The sequence below is a fragment of the Pogonomyrmex barbatus genome, unplaced genomic scaffold (assembly GCF_055798465.1).
Source record: "Pogonomyrmex barbatus isolate J1 unplaced genomic scaffold, ASM5579846v1 scaffold5, whole genome shotgun sequence".
Taxonomy (NCBI): domain Eukaryota; kingdom Metazoa; phylum Arthropoda; class Insecta; order Hymenoptera; family Formicidae; genus Pogonomyrmex; species Pogonomyrmex barbatus.
The window spans coordinates 2,112,122-2,137,979 of record NW_028297149.1 but is presented as its reverse complement, the minus strand read 5'-3'; the positions used below and the strand labels follow the sequence as shown (position 1 = coordinate 2,137,979).

At 33.2% G+C, this 25,858-nt stretch overlaps 1 protein-coding gene and 1 pseudogene across 7 annotated transcripts in view; both read right to left on the bottom strand.

The window, feature by feature from the left end:
* The window catches only part of LOC105424069 (uncharacterized), a 474,166-nt gene that overhangs the window by 376,615 nt on the left and 71,693 nt on the right, over window positions 1-25,858 (bottom strand). The gene's annotated exons all lie outside the window — the stretch shown is intronic.
* On the bottom strand, window positions 15,999-21,389 carry LOC148935279 (uncharacterized; annotated as a pseudogene).

The window sequence follows — 25,858 nt, the reverse complement described above, 5'->3', positions numbered from 1 at the left end:
TGTTCCGCATTCTCTACGGAGGGGAGGGAGGACTCCACTACTAAAAGATCTAATCTAATCCAATCTGTATCACAGATCAATTAAATAATTTTGCAATTTATCTTTATCACCGATAACTGAGAAATTTGTGAAGATGCATGTTGACGATATAAACGCACGATTAATACCTAATAAATAAAGTGAAAGATATCACCAAAATATAAATACTACCTTAAAATAACACACACACACACACACACACACACACACACACACACACACACACACACACACACACACACACACACACACACACACACATATATATATATATATATATGTTTGTATGTACACTATCCATTATGTACAAGGTGTCATATAAACAGAATGATAACATTTCAAAATTAAGTTTCATGTAAGTATATCTTGAAAACTAAACGAGACCACTGATTAATTTATAAGGAGAAGTTGAGTTCAGTATTCTCTATAACATATACCAAGCTCAAGATCATCGGATCTATGTCCCCTAATGTAAAGAAGTACCATTTCCTTTTTTTGCCACATAATTATAACATGATATATCTAACATGATATATAACTATAAAAATAAAAAGTTCTCGTGTGCAAAGATATGAATCTTGAATTTTTGTTTTTATTTTTTTAAAAAGATATAATTTGCGTCAGTAATTGAAAACTTTTTTCCATTAAAATACTTTTAATACTTTTAATACTTTTATATAATAATCTTTCACATACATACTGCGCGTACATTTGACGACTTTTTTACTTTTTTATAAAAAGTAAGTTTGTTGTGATATTATTATCTTTATTATTTACAGTTTCTCATCCACTTCGATTAGTTACACATATACTTTACATATTTAAAATATTATACATAAAATATTATATAGATCTTTAAAATTTAAGAAAGATCAAATGATAAACTTTTCCATAGTAATTTTAATAATTTTAAGAATTAGAGTGGGTGCTCTTACATTGAGTACTTTCTCTTAATATTAATATAATATTCTTATAATATATCATATTCTTAACTTTTGAAGTTAAAATAATAACAATTTTAAAAGAATAAGTAATTTTCATTAATTATAAAATTCTTTTAATGTCTACAAGTTATTTAAATTTAGTTCACTTATAAATCTATCAACTATCATTAATCAAATAAAGTTAAATATTTATAATTCGATAAAATGTGATTAAAATTTTTAATTAAAATGGCGTAAAGAAAGCTATGGAAATTTATTACTTTAAAATTTATATATTTTTAGTTGTTTATAATTTTATAATTATTTTAAAGTTATTATCAAACTTAAATACAGATTTAAAGCATAATATTAACGATATTAAGAAAATTATATAATCTTTAAATAAAATATAAATAAATACATAAATGTTAATAATATTATTAAATAATAATATTAAATAATAATATAGAATTAATCTATTAATAATTATATTATTAATAATATAATTATTAATAGATTAATTCTATATATATTTCTAAAGTTGTATATATCTCAGTTGAATTATTAATAATAATTTACCTCTAATGTGGTTAAGTTAAATCGAACTAATTCCTAAATATTTGTGAGTTAAAAATTTAAGTCAAAATTAAATTGTAATTTTTTTATATTAAGTATTAATGATAAATGTTGAACAATTTAATTGCTCTATAAATATATGTACTAAGTTTCAACAAAATCAGCGAATTATAGCACATATAAATTGTATATTAGTTTGGTTTGGATAAAATCTTGTCCATATTTGTAAAATACTTTAATTCTTATGTAATGTCAAATAATTTTTTATTCGATTAATAAAATTTTTTTTATATTTTTATATTTACAAACTACTTAACGTTACTTGTAAGTCCATAGATCATGAATAAAAATAAAAATTTCGAAATGACTGACAAAAAGATTTTAAATTAATATACAAAATTGCGTTATTTAAAATTTTTTTACTATAGACTGTTAAAATAAAATTTGAAGATATTTTTGGAATTTCAAAGTCACACTTGTACCAAAACGATCGTCCTAAATAAATATGTATAAATGTCGAATGTGAAGTTCATACGATTAAAAATAAAAATTTTCAAAATAATGGCAGAAAAATTTTAAAATTAAAGTATAAAGTTGCGTTATTTACAATCCTCTAGATCCATAGATCATGAAAATGAAAAATGACCTTGAAATGTTTTTGGAATTCAAGGTCACCGCTATGCCAAAATCTTAGCTTTAAATGAACATATATAAATGCTAAATTTGAAATCCGTATGATTAAAAATAAATATTGTCAAAATGGCAGCAAAAAAATTTTAAAGGAAGAGTTGCGGAATAATTGCGGAATAGTTGTGGAAAGATTGCGGAACGGTTGTAGAATGGTTCCAGAGAGATTGCGGAAGATTGCGAAAAAAGTGCGAAGATATGTGGAAAGATTTTGGAAAAGTTGTGGAATGGTTGCGGAAAAGTTGCGGAAAAGTTGCGGAAGAGTGCAAAGATATTCAGAAAGGTTCAGAAAGAGTTGCGGAATGATTGCAGAAGAGTTGCGGAAAAGATGCAAAAAAAATATGTGGAAAGATTGTAGAAGAGTAACCATCAATATTATCGGATCTCAGTAACGACTAATCAATTTCTGAATAGACGCATTCGATAGCTTAGGTTTGAATTATATAACGAAAGTGTTTTTAGTTTTCCTCTCCGTGTCGTATGAGCGGAGATATTATGTCCGAGTGGAGATCCAAAGTCCGATAGAAATCTAGAAATTTACGTTTAAAAAACGTCGTCATTGTCATCATCATTATTATTGTCATCGCCTTCCATATAGGCTACGGTTGCAATTTCCGCCACTACGCGACGGCGGCGATAAAATCCTCAACGCGAAATATGAATGTTATATAATTTCACGTCACATTCCGCAGTCTCTCTGCATATTTTTTCTCTTCTTGCAACCTCTCCGGATATCTGTTTCGTAACTTTTCCACATAGTTCCGCAATCATTCCGCAACTTTCCCGTAATTTTTCTGCATATCTTCGCAATCTTTTCGCATATCTCTGCAATCATTTCGCAACTTTCTCATAATTTTCGTATATCTCCGCAACTATTCCACAACTCTTTCATAATCTTTCCACATATCTTTATAGCTATTCCGCAACCATTCCGCAACTCTTCCACAATCTTTTTACATATCATCGCACCTCTTCTGCAACTCTTTCATACCATTCCACATATTTCTGCGATTACTCCGCAATCCGTAACTCTTTCCGTATATCTCCATTTCCTTTATAATCTTTCCGCAATTTTTCCGCAACCTTCACACATATCTCCGCAACTATTTCACAACTTTTTCACAATTTCCGCATGTTTCCGCAACTATTCCGCAACTCTTTCACAATCTTTCCGCATATTTTTGCACCTCTTCCACAACTCTTCCGCAATCATTTTGCGACTTTTCCGCACATCTCCACAACCATTCCACAACTCTCATAATTTTTCTGTAACTCTTCCGCAACCTTTCCGTATATTTCCGCGATCATTCCGCAATCCGTAACTCTTCCGCAATCATTCCGCATATCTGCACAATCCGCAGTTTCTCATACAATATACAAAATATTTAGATATACAGTGTGTCCAAAAGTTTTCACATTTGCATTACACTACGTGATTCTTCATGCTAAAAGAAACAACTTTTTCCTGTAGCAAAATTGTGTTTGACGAGTAGTTTTTACAGTGGATCAGATTAAAAGTGACGAATGAACGCGTGTATGTATGTAGCTTTCAGGGTCGGCATGCGTTTTTCAGGCCGACGCGGTCTGATATCTAATCTTTGACGTCTTCACTATTGTTTAAAATATGATAAATTTAACAAAATAAATATTATTTTCATCCTTTACGTTACGATTCAATAAAAAAATTGTCTGATTCCATAGCATTATCTGGAAATAAAAACAATTGTAAATAATATGGTGTATGAACTGAGTATTATATTATTAAGAGACATGGATGGTGTTTCGATGCCAAGTTCACGCACAGCGAAATTCGCATAGAACGGCGGTGAGATGCCCTATGTGGCTCTATATACGCGAGATCCCGGGATGGACTTAGTTTACATTTCCATATCTCAGCATCGATTAAGTTTTAACTACTTAATCGATAGCTGAGTATCAAATTATATAAGAAAAATGTTTTTATTTTTTTCTTCGTGTTCTACAAACTGAGATATCACGACGCAAAGTTCAAATTAGTAAATTTTAAGAAATGTTCTAATCGTCGTCGATCGTCGAGCTTTCTTTTTTCTGTTGCAAAAGGCGCTAATGAACGTCTCTGTATGACAGCTCTTGCAACGCTCATTTTTGGATTGGATATGTCTTTGACAGATGTACTTCGTGTGAAGTTGTATATATTAATAAAATAGAAAATATAATGTATGTCATATATAATAGTTAGTAATACTGTAATATATAATACATTGAAGAAATAATTAAATCGGTCCACCAAAATAAATAATATTACATTAAATTGTAAGAAAATATTGACTAAAATTAATTTATATCAAAATGTACCCAATTATATAAATATATTTATTTAAATGTATTAATGGTATTATTATCTACAATCATGATTTACAATATATATATATATATATATATATATATATATATATATATATATATATATATATACATTATTTAAAATAGACAATGCCACCCAAGGTCAAATAAATGGTACCATCTTATGTCCCCCTCGAAGTCACAAAACTTTTGTCTGAAACATTAGTTTGACCTTGGATCAGGGCAAGGTCACTTTGAATTTTTCAAATGAAAAATTCCCCCCTTTTTTTATTACATAGTCTTGTAGCTTACCTCAAGAGCCTAAACAAAATGTTTTTTTTATTAAGTACTTTTCGAGTTATAAGACTTGTAAGTTTACAGCATCGCTGGCATTAGCATTACCCAAGGTGTACTAGATTACCGATCGGATTTATATTTCTTATTTATTTAATAAAATTTTATTGGCAACAAATTGACATTAATTTTGGATTGATAACATTTTTTTCACCTTTGCAAAATTTCTTTTCTACTTTATAATTAAAAGTTTGGGCCATTTTTTGATATCATGTTTCTTGTAAAAATAATGAAACAACTTTTCAAATAAAAATGAACTATAAAATAAAATGTATTTCATTGTCTTTTTATTTTATTAAATTAGAAGTTGATGCCAATTATTGATATCACATCTTTTGTACCAATATAAAATTTATTACTAAAAACATTTTTGTAGATGGAAATTTTTGTATAAAATTCTTTCTTTTACATAAATAAGAAAAGAGGCGCGTGAACTTATTTTTTACCTTTTTTAAAAGGTAATTTTAATTACTACGCAATTGCATATGACAATCAAAAAGAAATACGGTTATTTTAAAATATATAAAATATATAAAATATTTTTAAAATATTTTTAAAATTATTTAACAATTATTTACATAACGTCTAGAGTATAATTATCAAAATTATTTATTTTGATAAATATAATTTTTCATACTTTTTTTATTTATATAATTTTACCCTTTTATAATTTTTTTAACTTCTCTGATACAAGATATTAGAAATAATTTTACACATTTACGAAATATATGAAAAAGTTTCAAGATAGTAGTACAACCGTTATTGAAATTTTATGGAATTATGTAATTATTGTAATATTATAAAGATAAATGTTTTTGTATAAATCTTTTGTTAATTTTTTTCTGAGAAAATAAGCAGAGAACCAGCTCTCTTAAAATATCTTAAACTATAAATTTAAATATTTTATTTTATTTTTAAACACTATTATAAAAAAATCAATTTTTTGACTCTTCGTGATTACATACTCACTTAATTAATAATTAACTATTCAACATTAAATTCAATATTTCTTTTGTTATATGCAATTTTGCAGAAATTAAAATAATAGAACACTCAGTTCATATATCATATTATTTACATTTATTTTTATTTCCAGATAATGCTATGAAATTAAATAATTTTTTTATTGAATTGTTACATAAAAAATGAAAACAATATTTATTTTGTTAACTTTTATTATATTTTAAACAATACAGTATGTGAAGTCGTCAAAGATTAGGTACCAGGCCGGCGCGGCCTGAGGAATGCGCGCCGGTCCTGATCGCTATGTACATACGCATGCTCGTTCATCTTTAAACTGATCCACTATAAAAAATACTCATCAAGCGCAATTTTGCTAAAGGAAAAAGTTGTTTCTTTTAGCATGAAGAATCATGTAGTGAAGAATCATATTACAAATGCTGGAATTTTGAGACACCCTGTATATATATATATATATATATTACAAATGCTGGAATTTTGAGACACCCTGTATATATATATATATATATATATATATATATATATATATATTTTATTAAATTTTAATATTAAAATATGTTTTAAATAATAGATAACAACTATCAATCTAAATTAAACATTTTATTATAAGAATTTATTAGGTGTACAAAAAAATTCTGAGCTTCTTTTGTAAAATTCAATCTTTATTCAAAAACAAACAAAAATATATTAATCAGCGAAATATTCCTCGTTTGCATCAACGACCTTTTGTCATCTTTCTTAGCTTGCGAATTCCTTGACGATAGAAACTCACCGGCTTCGAAGCGATAAAGTCATCAATGCATTTTCGTATCTCTTCAAATCTCACGAAATGTGTATCAGCCAAATGATGCTGCAGCGACCGGAATAGGTAGTAATCGGAAGGCGCTATGTCTAGGCTATACGTCACGTGCGGGAGAAGTTCCCAGCCTAACGCAAAGATATGGTCCTGAGTCGCTTTCGCAACATGTGGTCGAGCATTGTCATGAAGCAAGATCACTTTACGACGTCCTTGGCCAGTAAATGGCCTCTTTTCTTCTAATGCATCGCTCAAATTGATCAATTGTTGTTGGTAGCGGTCTGCCGTAATTGTTTCACCCGGTTGTAACAACTCGTAATACAACACACCTTTCCAATCCCACCAGATACAGAGCAAAACCTTCTTGGCATGGATATTGAGTTTTGGCGTCGATGTTGAAGGTTGACCAGGGTCAATCCATGATTTTCTACGTTTAGGGTTATCATAAAAAATCCACTTTTCATCGCCTGTAATGATTTTGTGCAGAAAATCTTTTTTTCGGAACTTTGAAAGCAAAGTGAGTGCAGTGTCACGCCGACGATGTTTGTTGTCTTCGGACAATTCATGCGGAACCCATCTGCCTTCCTTCTGAACCTTTCTCATCGTATATAAACGGAAATGGTTTGCTGCGTAACGCCAAGCTGTTCTGCAAGCTCCTTTTCAGTTTGCGCAGAATTTATATCCAGCAGTGCTTGCAATTCGCCCATTTCAATCTTTTGAGGGCGTCCAGCACGCGGTTTATCTTCAAGACTGAAATCTCCTTGGCGAAATTTTTGATACCATCTTTTACATGTAGTATGACTTACAGCGTTCTCTCCATATGCAGCACAAATCATTGCAGCTTCAGCAGCATTTTTCTTCAGATGAAACGCGAAGTGGATGGAAAATCGAATATACTCTTTTGTTATTGTCGTGAACACTACTGATTTTTGAGGTTATGTGCATCAAACGCCAAACCGTATGGCATTTTAGAAGGCCAAATGTCAACGCTTTAAAACTGCAAAAGGGCGGGAAGATATATAAAATTTAAATTGTTATTTCAGTTGTATGAAATCTAAAGCTCAGAACTTTTTTGTATACACCTAATAGTATATGATGTTTTTAAAATTATTTAAGAAGGTGTATAACATATTTCATTAAAGAGAATACGGATTTAATTGTGGTACTATTTTTCGATAAATATCTTTAGTAACTATATATTTAATGGATAACAAGTTTATAACACTAGGAGGTATTTCAGCTATTGCAAATATGTTACAGTATGATGCTATTATTATAAATTATTAAAACATCTATTAATTATTTTAATCCTCCGAGTATCCTTATTTTTTGGACACATAATGTATATATAATTTTTTAACTGTTGTAAATCTCAAAAACTATTCATTTCTTAAAGCGAAAGTCATCTTACTTATCGACTCTACTGATTATCAACCCGACGGATAAATCAGGCCGATAAATCAGGGCCACTATAAGATCGAGCGAATCATTGACGGACAGTGTACATTGGCTCTACTTGGGCTCAGTAGCGCCTCCATGACAGAAATTGCAACATGTACATGGGCGATGATAATAATTACGTTTCTTAAAGTAAAAATTTCCAAATCGGACTTTACGTAGTAATATCTCCGCTCGTAGGGCACGTAGCAGAAAAATAAAAATACTTTTATTATGTAATAAATCGAACTCAAGCTACCGATCAAGTCTACTTAGAACTTGATCGGTTTAGCCGTTATTCAAATCCGATAATTTCGGATGCTCGCATCTCGCCGACTCGCGTAAAGTCACACGACAGTGTTTTCGGTTGACTTGACATCTGAGACACTACTGACTCTCCTGACAGACAAGCGCGGAGCAACTCACTATCCGACACAGGCGATTACGTAAGGCACTTGATGCAATCAGTTGATAGCTACACGCGAGTATTGATACATGTAACATGTTTGTACTGATACATATGCACATTCTTATCACACACACACACACACATACACATACACACACATACACGCGCGCGCGCGCGGACGCACGCACACGCATATGCAATCACTCGTCGGACTGAATCGCTCCTGCCTACCTTCTGTACGCGGCTCATAATTCACGAACTGTTTTCTTTTATAATTCAAAAACTAAACTTTTGATAAAAATTTGATAGAGGAAAAATCTTATAATCGTCTCAGGAATATGACATTTTAAGGACGAACGGCTGTTCTGAATCCTATATATACATTCTTATTGTATTTTATTCCAATAAAATAGGCTATTTATTCTTTGCATTAATTATGTAAATATTATTTTTCAAGTCAGATTTAGAAACAAATATATTTAATATAAAATTAATTAATAATGAATAAATACATGAATAAATACTAATTAATTATCTAAAGCCATTAATTGAATTTAATCAATATTGATAAAAAATGAGTTGTAAGGACATAAATAAAAAAATATTAAAATTTATATTGTAACGGTACGTCCCTGCTTGGTCGGAATAAGTGCGGAAGCGGGGATGTGGATCGATCGGATATGCTTGTCGGATGCCAGGGTTCGGAAAAGAATTGCAGACGCTCGGTTTAATTAATAAATAAACCCGATTAATAATTAATTAATAATTTATTTAAAATATTAGAATTAGATTAGCTTCTACAAAAAATATTGTCTTTCATGACGCTGCTGCGCCTATGTTCGATTGTAATTTTCAGTACTTCAGAAAATCGCGGTCGAAAATGGAATGAGTACGTGTATACTCGCGGGATAGCGCGTGGGTCGGATACGCCAAGGGTCGGCAAAACGGTGAAATTGGGCACGGGCATTCGCGAGCGTCCGCGAGTGCCCGCCTGTTGTGCACATCTCAGGAGTGTATCTAATATTTTTACTTTGGGATAAAGTTCCGCATTTCCAAATGAAGCTTAATTTATAGATCAATCAATTTTAATCTCGACAGTTGTTGCATTTTTCAAATTTATTATCTGTTGTTATGCACATTCAAGATAAGCAATATGAAGAATATATAAATTCACTTCAATTATTACATAATGAATTCGATTGTCGGTTTAGGGAAATGTTTTAGAAGAAGACTTACTTATTTTTATGACACCTGTTGATATTAATATTGTTCCCGCAGATATACAATTAGAATTAATAGATTTAAAATGTGACACTGCTCTTAAAAATCGTTTTTATACAATAACTGACATCGTACAATTTTATTCATATATATCTCAAGAACGTTTTCTTCGACTACATGCTGCAAAAATAATGAGTATGTTCGATTCTACATATTCATGTGAACAATTATTTTCTATTATAATAAATTAAATAAATCGTAATTACGCGAACAGTTAACAGATTCACATTTGAATTTTGCAATAATTCGTTTAAGTTGCCAAAACGATAACACCTGATATATCGTATATAATAAAATTATGAATCAAGTACTAATTAAATGTTATAAGAGTCGTTTATTTAATATTATTGTAAGAATTGTTTATTTAAAATATAAATAGTTATTAATTTATGCTAATTCTGGGTCTGAATTTGTGCAACACAAGATTTTTTTACTCCTTGAACAGCACGTTCAATGAACAGACGTTCATGCTATCCCCTCTCCTCACTTTATTGCGCCTAGTTACCTAATGCTAACCCCAACGCGCTCGACTGTTGCCCGCGGGCATTAAGCGCCCGCGAGCAGTGCCCACTTGTCAACCCCTGGGATACGCAGCGCGTTGCTAGGCAATCGGTCTCGCTGTTGTCAAGCAATTGGATGCACGGGTTGCTAGGCAATCACAGACGCTTTTGCGACACGTATATGCACTTGACACGCGTATGTTGGAAGAAAAGCCCGAGAACACTCCGACTTTTTAAATAGAAGGAAAATGAGAATACTGAGCGCTCGATATTCTAGTTGGAGATGAAAAAGTTCGATATTATAATATTAGTAATATTAGTTGCAACGGCCAATCAGAACGCTTAGAAGATTCTTAAGAAATTTGGAAAAAAGAAATAAATTAGTAAATTAAAAATAAGTAAATTAATTAAAAATATAATATAATGTATAATACATATAATATAATGTATAATATTGTATTTATTTATATAAATATATTATAGTAATTTATTATAAATACATGGATATATTTATAAAAACAACATGTCATAAATAATGTAAAACATAAAACAAACTGTTATGCATAAAAACAATTCAGTTTCAATATGACAGAAAAAATAAAGAAAGAGTTATAATTAAGATTTTTAAATCGTACAAATATTCTTATTTCCTAATAAGTCATATTTTCTGATCTTTCTCTAAGTCATTATCTTCTAATGAGTTATATTAAATAAAAAATAATTTTTGAAAATAATTATACATGAAACCATACGGCACATGACGGGTAGTAGAATTAATAATTTGAGTAGCATAATTTTTAGTCGCAGAAAACATTCTAATGTCAATATATAATTTAATAATTGTTTTGATTAATATATTTTTATCATCATCAAAAGCTGTGTTGCGAGATAACCTAAATAAAACAACCTGACCTCGCTTCGTGATATCGCCGACTAGCCAGAATCCCAAGGATTCTGACTATCCCGAGAATTATGTAAAATTATATTCAAATATGAAATAAAAAATAATAAGGAATAATGCGCGCCGATTGCAACCGATGTGCAACTCGGCAAGGACGCTAACTCCGGCAATACGTATCGAAACGCTGACACACCAAACAACATTTCAACACGCGCCGAGGCCGCGTAACAGCGGACTGATAAAAGAACGACGAGAGCATCAGGCGCGGGCTTAGAATTAGAGGAACGGATGTATGAGTACTGACGCGGAGGATCGTTAAGGTAGTGTGATAGTGTATGACAGTGTGGGTGACTCGGAATTAACGAACACCCAAGTTGATTAAATAAAGTGTTTTATTCAACAATCAACGCACAGTTTTGTGGGCTTCTTCCCCTCTTCCGAGTTGCGCCTGGAGTGGCACAACAGATGTGATACAAAAAATTTCATGAGCATGATTATTTAAATCTTGAAATAAATATTTTTCTCCTTGTAATGTTTAAGATGTATTGATTAAAAGAATTGCCGGGAAATTAATTTCAATTGGTTTTCCTAAATTCTTATTTAATGCTCTACGAAATAATACTTCTGTTTGTTTACAAATTATAATTACATCATCTGAAGGTATTATTAAATTACCACATTCAGTGCATTTTTTTGTTATATTTTTTACAATAAAACCTGCAATATATTCAATAGCAGATTCTGAAAATTGAGTAATGTTCACAGGTAATTTTCTTGCAAAATTTATACGACATCTTTAGAAGAAATATTTCCATCATTAAAGTATTTATTTTGTACTATATTATTTTCATTATTATTGCAGTCTTTCCTTTTCCTCTTTTTCTTATTATAATACAATAAGTTGAATGTAATAAAGATGTTCTTTCTAAATTTGCAGCGTTTCCTACTATAATTTGTATATCATGTCTAACTAACAAACAACGATATGAACTTTTTACTTGAACAGCAGTAGGATTTGGATACCAACGACCACGTTCTCTAATAGCACTAAAAAAGTTTCAAGTGATCTTGACTGGTTTTATAAACAGTAAATATGACAACCGTACGTTCCTGATTGAATATAATTATAAACATTAATAACTGAAATTACTGCTGTATAGAAACTTAAAAAGCCCGTTTTTCTATTACAAGAAAGAATATATTCTCCATCTTTAGTTTTTAATTTTGAAATATAAGTTATGTCTTCTAAAATTGATTTCAATCTTTTGGTTTCATCTCTATCAAATCCTAATGGACTCTTAGAATATCTTCCTCATGGATTTATTGTATTTAAAAAGTCGAAGATGCGGTTTATAATTCTTATAAATTTAACAGTACCTTTATAGTCTGTAAACTCTTGTATTCTTAAAACTTTTTCGCAAAATTCAATAGAATCTGTTCCGTCGAATGAGGATGATTTGACATCCACACTCGTAGTTTCGCGTAGGCAAATTACAACTCACAGTTCACTTACGTCTTGTTCTCTTTTATTTATTCACTAAATAAATTGTGTCACAATTCGTGATTTGACAAAGTATGCTGACCGCGCAATGTCTATAATCGCGTAACAGTTTATTTATTCGCACGTATTTTAGTTCGTCGCATACGCACTGTCGTTCATGGATTCGTACGATATCGAGTGACAACGTCTGGGGATCATGATGCCCTGGGTCGCTCAGCGCGACAACGCCTAGGGGATGTTACTCTGAGTCGCGTCGAATATCGTTTCTCGAATGACTTTGTCTTAACTGTCATTTCCTGTTCGATACAACAACACTTGAGACCGTCGCCTCGGTTGTAGTTAACACTCACGCACCATATCCGGATTGGGATTTCAACTCGCGTTGTGTACCGTGTCGCGAGACCAATATAATATACTCGCCGAGTCCTCGATGCGTACTGTGTCGCGGACAATCGAATATTAATCCGCTCGCCGATTTCCAAAGATTCTCGGCATTGAAAATGAGACGAGTCGAACTCTATTTGTTTCGCAGTCGCGAGATCACAAAAGACCGGCGGCGGCGATGCTGAGATTCACACGTGTGACCTTTGATGACTCGAGCCACGCTACGTCGCGAGAGCCCGGAGTCCCAAAGACTGTGCCGCCGCGACGATGTCGTATTATAAGTGTATAATATAACATGTGTGTGTGAGCGCTGTCGCAATTATGAATATAATCTACGATATAATATGTATATACATATCGTACACGATTTCGCTTTTCTCGAGCTCGAACACATAACATTCTCCCCCCATTGAGAAGGTCGGGATCCCGATTAAGAATTTAAGACGTCTAGTTCGAGTTTCACATTACAAAATATGATCGTTCGCTTATACGATGACTGTTTTAGGATTATTACAGTCCTTGCTCAATTGGTAGAGGACAAAGAGACTTGACCGATTTCTTAATTTCCTTAGTCTTGATGGTGACTCGCGTTATGTCGTCCTCGCCTGGATGTAGTTTTACAATTCGACCCAAAGCCCACTGGGTGCATGGCAACAATTTTTCTTTGATAATTACGACGGTGCCGACAGCGAGTTTCGGTGCATCTTTACTCCATTTATGGCGTACTTGTAGTTCATTTAAGTACTCGAGGCTCCGTCAAACCCAGAAATCTTGTCGGATCTTTGATATATGTTGCAAATAGATAATCGATTGGCTGGAACATTAGACAGATCGCTCTTCAGTAGGGCTGTTAATGGCTTGCCGATTAGATAGTGAGCAGGGGATAATACTAATATGTCGTTCGGATCCGATGGAATGCAAATGATGGGTTTTGAATTAAGAATATCCTCGACTTCGGCGGTGAACGTGCTCAATTCCTTGAATGTGAACAAGGAGTCTCCCAATACACGCCTAAAATGGTGCTTGAATAGTTTCACCATGGACTCCCATCGAAGTGTGGTGCTAATGGTGAGATAAAATGCCAATTAATACGGTGCTGTCTTGCAAAGTTCTTCATGAGCTCTCTGTTCTTCCGAATTAAGTAAAGCATATAATTCTTTTAATTGATTGTTTGCACCCACGAAGTTAGTGTCATTGTCTGAATAGACATGTTCAGAGAGACCTCGTCTTGCCGACGCAATGCAGAAATCCGTCAGAGGTTAAATCGCTGACGACCTCTAAATGTACAGCCTTTATTGACATGCACACGAACACGCATATGTACACTTTAATCCACGTTCTATTACGGTATTTTCTTTCTTTGATATAGAATGAACCGCAAAAACGCCGGTGTGTGAGAATGATAAACTTGCGAGCCGCCGGGAGATCGCTCATTTTATAATTTGCGATGTCGGCCTTGAAACGGAAACAATGGACACCGGACAATTCTCCATACTTGGTTTCGGCCAACCAAACACCTTTGATGAAGAACATAGAGCGTTTGGATTCCGGGATGATGATTTCCTTTATGGATCTCGCGGATGATATTGTCGGTTAAACGATGCCGATTAGGAAGCAAAATGGCATGCTTCTGTGTAAATGTTAGATCGGATTTTCGAAGGCGTCTTCCGATGCGAATCAAACCGCACTCATCCATGAATGAATTCAGATTCACGAATCTACCTTTATTTGTTGAATTCTCAGTCAATCAGCCAATCTTGATTTCATCAAGAAATCGAGTGGCCTGGAGCAATTTTAAAACTCTTATTTCGGCCTCATTGATTTCCTCTGCGCATAACGAACCAATATATTTGCCGCTAAGACGCATGCGAAGACAATATGCTACAATTCTAAGTAGTTTGGAGTAAGACGAGTACCTATTGAGAATGTTTACATCGTTGTACGCGCATATCAAACACGCGTTATTCCTTAACTCGGATATCTCTTTTACTCGTATGATCTCATTCGGCCACTCGCATTCGTCTTATATTAGCCACGACAGTCCCGCGAACCATGTTCGATTACGTAGAAATTCATAGGGTAATTGACCACGTAATATCGCATCTGCCGGATTATTTTCCATTTTAATATGTCGTCATGTGTTACGTCGTGATGACTGCACGATTCTTCTCTTTCAGGTATCTGTTATTAGAATTTAATTAAGCGGATAAACGAGTGACACATGTTCCGTTACTCTGTTAGATCGCGACGGTTACGCAACTGATCTCTTCCGGGGGTCGGTTTCTAGAATTCGGCTAAGCGGATAATCCCTATTATCCTAATCGCGGAAAAACAACACGTGTACAGATGTTTTCCTCAACGAAATCTCATATATATATATATATATATATATATATATATATATAGTGCCCTTAAAGGCGGAACACTCACTACTACGTCCTTTTTTCACGCGGTCAGAACATTTTTCAGTTTATCAGTTGTCAATAATTCAGTCGGTGTCAGTCAAAAATAATCAACAATTTCACCAAGTACAAGTACAAGTGACCAAATTTCCTGGCGACACCGTTACTGCCTTCATCATCTCGCAGGTCCCAAGTCTTCAGAGTAAAAGTAAGTTTAATTACACATAGAAAAATTCCCTAATAATAGTTTTCGGGTCTCTTCTCCTTATACTTTCTCATTCCTCCCTTACATCCTTTCTATCCTCTGCCGTTCTCTTTACACTTCTACTCTCTTTTTCTTTTTCTTTTCTCTTTCTTTCTTTGCTTGGGCCGTCGGACCTCTCGGGCTCCCTATGCGTTGCGGAGCACTCAGCAGGTTCATGGCTGCCGAGTAATTTGGGAAATCTATTCTTTTCCTTTTTCTCTCCTCTCTTACAATTTTCTCTTTCCCTTTTTAATTTCTCTCCTCTGTCGGATCTCTCGGTTGCCTGAAATATTTCAGAGATAACCTTCTCCATCTTTTCGATCCACTCTTTCCGACGCTCAGAGACGGAGGCGAGCCCTGAAGAGGCTCCGTTACCGTCGCAACAAGCGAGCTCGTCAATCAGGGAACTATCCCTCGCCTAGGATATCCGAGGTTTTGACACATGAAGAAACCACGAGTTGTTCCAGCAGGAGACCCCATTTATACATATCTCCTCCATCCTATTCCTCGATCAAACCATCTGAACCTGGATCACCCCCAGATTTCAGTGTACTCTTCAGTGTACCCCCAGAGCGCCATGACCTTCAGATATATTCAGATTTCCGCACCCAGAAATCCTTGGACGAGTTCTGCGAACTCCGGACTCCTTCCCCTCCTCTCCTAGACCTCACTATCGAAAACCCGACCTCCTCTCAGAAACAACCACACACAGACAACAAAATACAAATTTAAATAGATTAATAATAGATTAAAAATACTAAACTAATAGATTAATAGAATTTGTACACAGAAACCAAACAATATATCCGTCAATTTTTAGAACATTTATATTACACGAATTTCTGTACGTAACACCCTTCTTGTTTTATTATTTTTTTTCAAATGTAAATATATCGTCAGTAAATATATTTCAACGCAAGAAATAATGATACGATCTTGTAGCTACTTAACCTTGTAATCGTTTTAAAATTATTAATTACATGTAAAATTTAAATTATTTATCGTTTAGTTATTTGCTCCCTCTTTCATTCCTCGTTATTCGCGCATGGTCCTGTCCCTGGCAAAAGAGATTAAATTCTCTTGCCTAAACGGACCGACGGACGCATGTCACGCAGTCGAAGTCATAGCGTCTTTTTTAAGACGTTGATTCGCACTCGTGGCTCTGCACAGTGTGTCCGACTCGTAGGGACGCCTCAGCGCGCCCACCTGCAAGAAGGTATTTGGAGCGTCCTTCCAAGCCCCATCCATTTTTAAAAAAAAAAATATTTACTTCGGGCTGGGCGTAACACATGTGAACCTGTGAGTTCGCGGATGTCTGCGACGCAATTTGCTATGTTTTCAATAAATGTGGTGACGTGTGGAGCGATTCCACTATTGTATTACACTGTTTAGCCATATTTAGCCAATAGTGGAATCGCTCAAAAAAATAAATTTATTGATAGTGATATTTAGCTCCTTGATTGACAGCTCAAGCCGCGGTATAGTCGTCGTTTTCAATGGCGCAACTCGTGATTTAGCGCATAGTAATTTAGTCGCAATATTCCTTTGACCTCCGCACGACCGTATACATATGCACGCGCCATAGCCATGCATACATTACTAGCGTCGCAAAAGCCATGTAATTGTATGTCACAGCAGCCTTCTATTAGTAATCTGCGATCGGAAAAACCTGATCTATCGATTCCCATTGTTCTCTGAATTCTAACCAAGTAGTATGTATATGTTGTGGAACGGATTCGTCCCATTGCAATTCATATCGCCATACATCCTGCATTAGTTTTTTAAAATACAAGATTACGGGACCCAACAGACCCAACGGATCGAAAATCTTGGCGATTTCTGAAAGAATATTTCTTTTCGTAACTCTATTTGAATTTCTATTTTCTATTGGATTAGTTGAATAGCATAATTTATCATTATCATCATTTCATGTTATACCTACGTTTTAAGGGCACGATCATTATTTAACGTAAACCTCGCATGCACAACGTTAGAAGGCAAATCGTCAATCACGCGCTTGTCATTCGACAAGCCCTCTGCCTTATGGTAAAGCCGCCGTGTTTCAATAATGCTATTATTTCATTTCTAATCGCTCGAGCTTCTTCGATCGTTTCAGCGCCGGTCAACAAGTCGTCCACGTATAGATTTGAGAATTTCGAATGCTCTAGGATGCATGGAATATTCATCATCCGCAAGCCTTTGGATAGTGCGAATAGCGAGAAAGAGTGAAGAAGAGACGCCGAAAGTTAACGTGTCTAATTGAAATGTTTCTATTCTATCATTTTCACGCCAAAGAATATGTTGATAACGCCGATCTTTTGGACAAGTAACACGATTTGTTGATACATTTTTTCGATGTCTGCTGTAATGATATAGTTATACACGCGGAACCGAATTAAATGCGCAATCAATTTATCCTGTATAGTAGGACCCACCATTAGTATATCGTTTAGCGATACACTACTAGTGATCCTTGCAGACGCATCGAAGATTACTCGTACTCTCGTAGTGTTACTCGAATTCTTAACTACGGCGTGATGGGGCATGTAATAACCATCCTCGTGGAACTCTGTTACGCGGGACATATGTTTTAATTATATATATTCATTTATTACCTGAGTGTATTCGTTCTTTAAGTTTATGTCTACGTTAAATTTACTCTAGCGATAACAACCTCTTGAGCGCGATGGCACGTGATTCGCCGAGACGTTTATTCGTGTTATGAAATAGTAAACGAACCACACGACCGTCATTGCTACGAGAAACCATGTTAATGTTAATGAAATGTGTCTCACATTCGCGCTCCTCGTGGGATTGAAGTTTTTTCGACGTGATTTCCTCAATATGCCAGAATTTTAATAATAGATCTTCTAAACGTGTTAAACAACAAGTCGCACTTTTGATGGGTTCTGTGACGACACGCCGCCAGCTACGACCCAACCCAGACGCGTCTTCTGTATATAAATCGTGTTCCCCGTGTGACAAATTAATCTGACCGATAGCGAACAACGACAGTGACGCTCCAGAACCAATTAGCAAATTCATAGCACACAGCAAGTGGAAATCCGGATCTGCCAACCTGATGTTCGGTGGAATTTTTATAGAATCGCGCGGGAAAACTTCCGAGGGAATAAGATCAGCGATAGTCGTTATTGTTAAACAAGTCAAATCTTTCAAGGAGAAATCATCATAAATGGATTATATGGCCTGTACTATACCCTTCGATTGTGTGCTTGTGCTATTAATTGCACTAATTGATAACGAGTGCGCCGCCACGCGCACGTCTAGATGTTGCACTATCGATTCGGAAATGAAGTTTGCGGTAGCATGTATCCAACAAAGCCCGACATTGAATTAAGTTAAATCGTTTATCGCGAATATATATCAACACGTCATCAGTTGTGGCGTTGAAATATGCAAAGTCGCCAGGTTCGTCCTATCGCTGATCCTCCCAATCGGTCATTCAGTTTGCGCAGCTATCAATTTCGACGTGTTAGGTTTTATTTCGTGTATGCTGTTGTTGATGTGTAGTAGCGTATTGTGACGCTTCTGCAAATTTTACAATCGGTGAATTTACAGCTCCTATCTTTATATGAACGCAAGCAATTGTAGCAAACCCTTGCGTCCTTGACCGTCTCGATGCGTTTCTGCACGGGTAACTGTTTTAAATTTGCTGCAGGTATATATGGGATGTCGATTAACCTTGCATAGCCAACAATTGCGCGAAGTATTTAGCATGAACGCTCGATTCGGAGAAAATATGCATTTTCCCTTGATCGGCGGTTCGGCCCTGGTCCTTCCAAATTCGACTACCTTTGCGCATTCACGCTTCGACGCGCAGACCGCGGATTTGTATAAAAATTCATAGATTTGATCAGGCATCGGGAATTCTTCTTTATCAAGCGTCGCTTCCCATTTGTCTAATGTATCTCTCGGTAATTTACTTTCTAAGATGTGCATGATCATTTCCAGCCCTACCGATACTCCTAATGCACCTAATGACGCGACATGTTGTTATGCATCATCGGCGAGTTTGGATAGACCGCTTACAGATTCCTTATCTAGAGCCAATAAATTCAAAATTACTGATAGATGTGAGAAATTCGTTTGACTTCGTAAGAACGCTCAAGTAATTCCCACGCCTTCGAATAATTTACGGTATCGATCTCGAAAATGCATACTTTATTGGCCGCGTCGCCCGTCAACGCTGATTTCAAATAATGAAGCTTATCTATGTTTGATAAGTCGGTGAATCTACTACCTGTGAATCTACTACCAGAGGTCGGCAAGTGGGCACTGCTCGCGGGCATCCAATACCCGCGGGCTCGCGGGCAACAGTCGAGCACGCTGGGGCTAGCATTAGGCGGCTAGGCACAATAAAGTGAGGAGAAGGGATAGCAGGAACGTTTGTTCATTGAACGTGCTATTCAAGGAGTAAAAAAATATTGTATTGCACAAATTCAGACCCAGAATTAGCATAAATTAATAACTATCTATATTTTAAATAAACAATTCTTATAATAATATTAAATAAACAACTCTTATAACATTTAATTAGTACTTGATTCATAGTTTTCCGATATTATATACGATATATCAGGTTATCGGTTTGGCAATTTAAACGAATTATTACAAAATTCAAATGTGAATCTGTTAACTGTTCGCGTAATTGCGATTTATTTAATTTCATAATAAAAAATAATTGTTCACATGAATATGTAGAACCGAACATACTCGTTATTTTTGCAGCACAAGCATGTAGTAGAGGAAAACGTTCTTGAGATATATATGAATAAAATTGTACGATGTCAGTCATTGTATAAAAACGATTTTTAAGAGTCAGTGTCACATTTTAAATCTATTAATTCTAATTATATATCTGCGGGAACAATATTAATAGATCAACAGGTGTCATAAAAATAAGTAAGTCTTCTTCTAAAACATGCATTTCCCTAAACCGACAATCGAATTCATTATGTAATAATTGAAGTGAATTTATATATTCTTCATATTGCTTATCTTGAATGTGCATGACAACAGATAATAAATTTGAAAAATGCAACAACTGTCGAGATTAAAATTGATTGATCCATAAATTAAGTTTCATTTGGAAATGCGGAATTTTAAGTTAGTACCCAAGGTACTAAAAATATTAGATACGATCCTGAGTTGTGCACAACTCGCGGGCGCTCGTCCAATTTCAGTATTTTGCCGACCCCTGGCCTAGGGGATATACCGTAGAGATGTTGCCCTGAGTCGCGCCGAATATCGTTTCTCGAATGACTTTGTCTTAACTGTCGTTTCCTGTTCGATGATACACAACAACGCCTGAGACCGTCGCCTCGATTGTGGTTAACACTCACGCACCGTATCCGGATCGGGATTTCAACTCGCGTTGTGTACCGTGTCGCGAATGAAACCAATATAATATACTCACCGAGCCCTCGCGTACTGTGCTACGGACAATTGAATATTAATCCGCTCGCCGATTTTCGAAGATCCTCGGCACTGAAAACGAGACGAACCGAACTCTATTTGTTTCGCAATCGCGAGATCACAAAGGACCGCGGACCGGCAGCGGCGACGCTGAGACTCACACGTGTGCTCGGAACCTTTGATGACTCGAGCCACGGTACGTCGCGAATCGAGAGCCCAGAGTCCCAAAGACCGTGCCACCGCGACGATGTCGTATTATAAGTGTATAATATAACATGTATATATATATATATATATACATATTATATTATAGATTATATTCATAATTGCGACGGACAACGCTCACGCACACATGTTATATACTTGTTATACATGTTATACACTTATAATACGACATCGTCGCGGTGGCACGGTCTTTGGGACTCTGGGCTCTCGATTTGCGACGTACCGTGGCTCGAGTATATATATATATCGTGCACGATTTCGCTTTTCTTGAGCTCGAACGCATAGCAGAATCTATACTATCACTCAACACTTGAGCTGCTAAATAAACTTTCATTATTAATTTTTTGAATTGCACATGAGCTGTCCTTAATTTATCCTAATCTAAGTCCCTCACTTTCTTGAATATGCACAAATTTATCTATTAATTCCCATTTTATCTCATTATTATCGTCATCTAATAATACCAAGTATTTTTCAAAACAATTACGTATGTTTTTAAGCACAAAGATCAAATATAACATTAACAGGTAATTCATTTTCTATAGGATGAGGAAAAAATGGTGTACTGTTTAAATCACCTGTCATAATTGCACCAAGTAGACGTTATTAACTTGAAATGCTTGTTCCATCTAAAATAAAAGAACAAATTTTTACTCCTGCTGAATGTAGTCTAACTAAAGCTTCTTTTATTAACGGAACTAATTCTTCCGCTGATATTCCGTCCATCAAAAAATATCCAATAGGAATTTTCCAATGAGCATTTAAGGAAACAACTATGATATAATCTAATATATCCTTTACGTTTGAATTTTGTGATGGAGATTTTATTACATTTTAAGATCCTAAGTTAACATGGGCGTATATTTTACTATCTCGCGTTCTAGTGCATGACCTTTTTATACCCATTTCGTCAATCATTACAGCGCACACTAATTTATTTTTTTCTTCTGCTTTTAATGCTTGCAAATGAAGAGCATTAAAAGAATTTTCAGTAATCCTGGTTCGGCATTTATATCACTATATCATGATCTTAATGTTTCTACATGAAATAATATATTTCCGAAAAATTATCGAACATATTCATACGATTTTGAAGAATAAAAATGTAAAGATAAAGAAAATGCATGTAAATCACTAGAAAATGTGTCAAATTTTCTTCCTTTACCATTAATTGTCATTCATTTAATAATACTTTTTATAACGTTTGGACAGGAATTAAGTTTTTTATAAGATGTACTTAATTTGTCAGTTTTATTTTTTAAAAGACTTATCCTGTTAACTAGTGTTTTAATTTTTTCTTTAGATCTTTTTATCCTATGTTTTATCCTATGTTTTAATAAGATATTTTCTTTTTTTATTTTCTCATTAATATTTTTTATTTTTTTATATTCTTCTTCGTAATTAATAGTAACTGGAAACTGACAATAATTATGATCTAGATTATATGTATCGATTACGTTGTCTTCTATCATTTTGGAATCATTTTCAATAAAAAATTCTGCTAAAAATGAATATATTATATATAAATAAATTAAAGTTCAAGGATACTTTTCAGCAGAAGATACAGATGATGACAAGTGTAACATAATAAATCATTCTTCTTTAACATTAGCAAATAACAAGGATGAAATGTTGTGGAGTTTATAATAAACAGCGCTGATTCTTATTTATCTTACTGTTTTCCAAGGATGATTCACTGTGTTGCACCGTGTCATCATATCTCTTGCTGTAAAGCACTTTAAAAATTGTAAAAATTATAAATTTTAAGTTATATAATAAAAAAATATTTAATAATTGTCAATGATATATTTTTCTTATCACAGATATCTGTTATTATTGCTGTTGATACATCATCTGTATCACAGATCATTGTTGATATATTATTGTTAAAAGAAGCAATGTTTACTTCAGATTTTTCTAAATTAAAAATTTATTTTCTAACTTGTATTAATTGTTTTTTATATAGAAACATATATATATATATATATATATATATATAATTAAATATTTTTATTACCAAATCATTTTATAATTTGATTAATTACCTTTATTTATTGTAAATGGAAGACTTCCACTTAAACGCCTCCTCTTATTTGCAATAAAAAAGCAATCTGATTTGAAATGTTGCGAACAAATAACATCATACTGTTTAGGTTGAAAATTAATCAAATGTAATCGTTCTAGCCAAAGTTTTTTTCTTTTTCACGTTTCGAAAAACTAAAAAAACATTTCGCATATACATATAGACGCTACACACATATGAAGAGTGTTCGAAAAAATTAAAAATTTAGCCGGATTTATTTGGGAGGATAACGTTTTTGAAAAAAATGTTTTTAACAAAAATTATATAAAAGGCATTTAACTAAAAGGCAGATGCCTTTTCCCAACCCTATAAATTTTGTTTAAAATATTTCTTTTAAAAACGCCATCCTGCCGAATAAATCCAGAATTGTTTTTATTCAGACTTTTTTTGAACATTCCATATGTATAGTTTTTATTACACTTACGTATGAAAACTTAAGTATGGATGATTTCTATTATGTTTTTGACAGATAATACAAGATTTCACTATTCTTATTAATAATAATCTTATTTCTTTATCTTAACTCTGAGTATATAAAAATCGGATTGTACAAGCCAAGCTAGATGTAAGTGGCTGTCGTGTATTTAAAATTAACTAATATAAACAATAACAATTTATAAACATTTCGACCTTTAATATGGTCAGCTTCAGTGTATAAAAAAAATTCATTATAACATAATTAATATCAGTTCTGTTACGGGAAAGAGCACCTTACGGTTGTAAACAGATGAAATCATTGTTGCATAATTGAACTCGTTACTTTCAATTAATTTATTTATTTTAATTTATTTCTTTATCTAAAATTTCTTACGAACCTTTATCTAAAATTTCTTACGAACCTTTGCAACAATATATTGTATTATATGCGAAACATAATTACAAATAAAATAATTATAAATAAAATATATTAAATATATCTTAATTTTTTATACTGCAATTTTTTATAATTTTATATTTCTTATTTTTTGAATATATTATAATTTTAATGTGAATGTCAAAATGTTATCATAAAAAATTATTTGAATTAATATTGTTAATACATGTATATGATTGTATATATTATATGTCTAATTTTTTGAGTTATTTAAATCTGTAATAATTAATTTGTAATAAGTTACCTTACAATACGCAAAAGATGATAACTTATCTTCACACTATGTAAATAGTTTCTGTTTCTTAATCCAGAGATGCTAGTGTCTAATTATCAATATGGCGACATCCATACAATGACCGCACTTTATCTTTTGAAACGATATCCAGTATATCTATGGTAGAGATACTACAATAAGAGACTGGTTACGAAAAAGCAACTTTTGATCCGCCATTTTTTGGTTATTCTCACTTATTTTCAAATATATTAATTATATTAATCTTAAATTGTAATATTATAATTTAAAAGCTATTTGTGACATATAAAATATGAAAAGGAAAAGATATATTTATAAGCATTCGGAATATAAACTTACGATAGTTGAGCTTTATATCTTCTTCCTTTCGTTGACACTCTTCGAGTCACTGTTTTCGTAGTTCATGCTCTTTGGGAAAACAATACAATACATAATTATATTGTAATTTTCCTTATTACAATGATCGGTCCGACCTTGCAACTTTGAAATCGACAAATTGCATTTTTAGCATTATCACACTGTCATTTAAAACAAAACTCAATAAGCAGCCATATTGAATTTCGCATAAAAGCAAAGCGTAATTGGTTGACTGTCCCCCACTATCTTTGATCTACTGCGCATTCATCGGAATGGTTTACCTTTCTTCTTACACCATAGATTTTGCGATCTATTGTAAACACCGCCTAAGAATTATTTATTTGGAGGAATTGGAAAATCTCTAATGGCAGCTCATTAAATTGTCGAAGCCCAAATGCCCATATATATATATATATATGGTGTAAAGACACAATAAGAGACTGGTCATCAAAAAGCAACTTTTGATTGGTCCGCCATCTTTTGATTATTCCCACTTATTTTCAAATACATTAATTACATTAATCTTAAATTGTAATATTATAATTTAAAAATATAAGCGTTTTAAAGATAATAAAATGTATATATTTATAAAACTTTATTTTACATTTTAATTATATTACCAATTTATTAATATATTTATTAATATATATCCTTTAATATTAATGATTTTAAATTTATTACTATTTATTACTATTTATTTATTTTTTTTATTTATCTTTTATTTTTTATCTTTTATTTAGCTTTTTATTTATCTTATTATTATTATTTATCTTTTTTTCCGCTATTTATCTTTTTCAACACGAGCAAAAATTAAAAATATTTTAATGTAACAGTAGTATCCCACACAGCATGAAATATCGCCAGAATATTTCAAATGTCTTTCATAAAATATT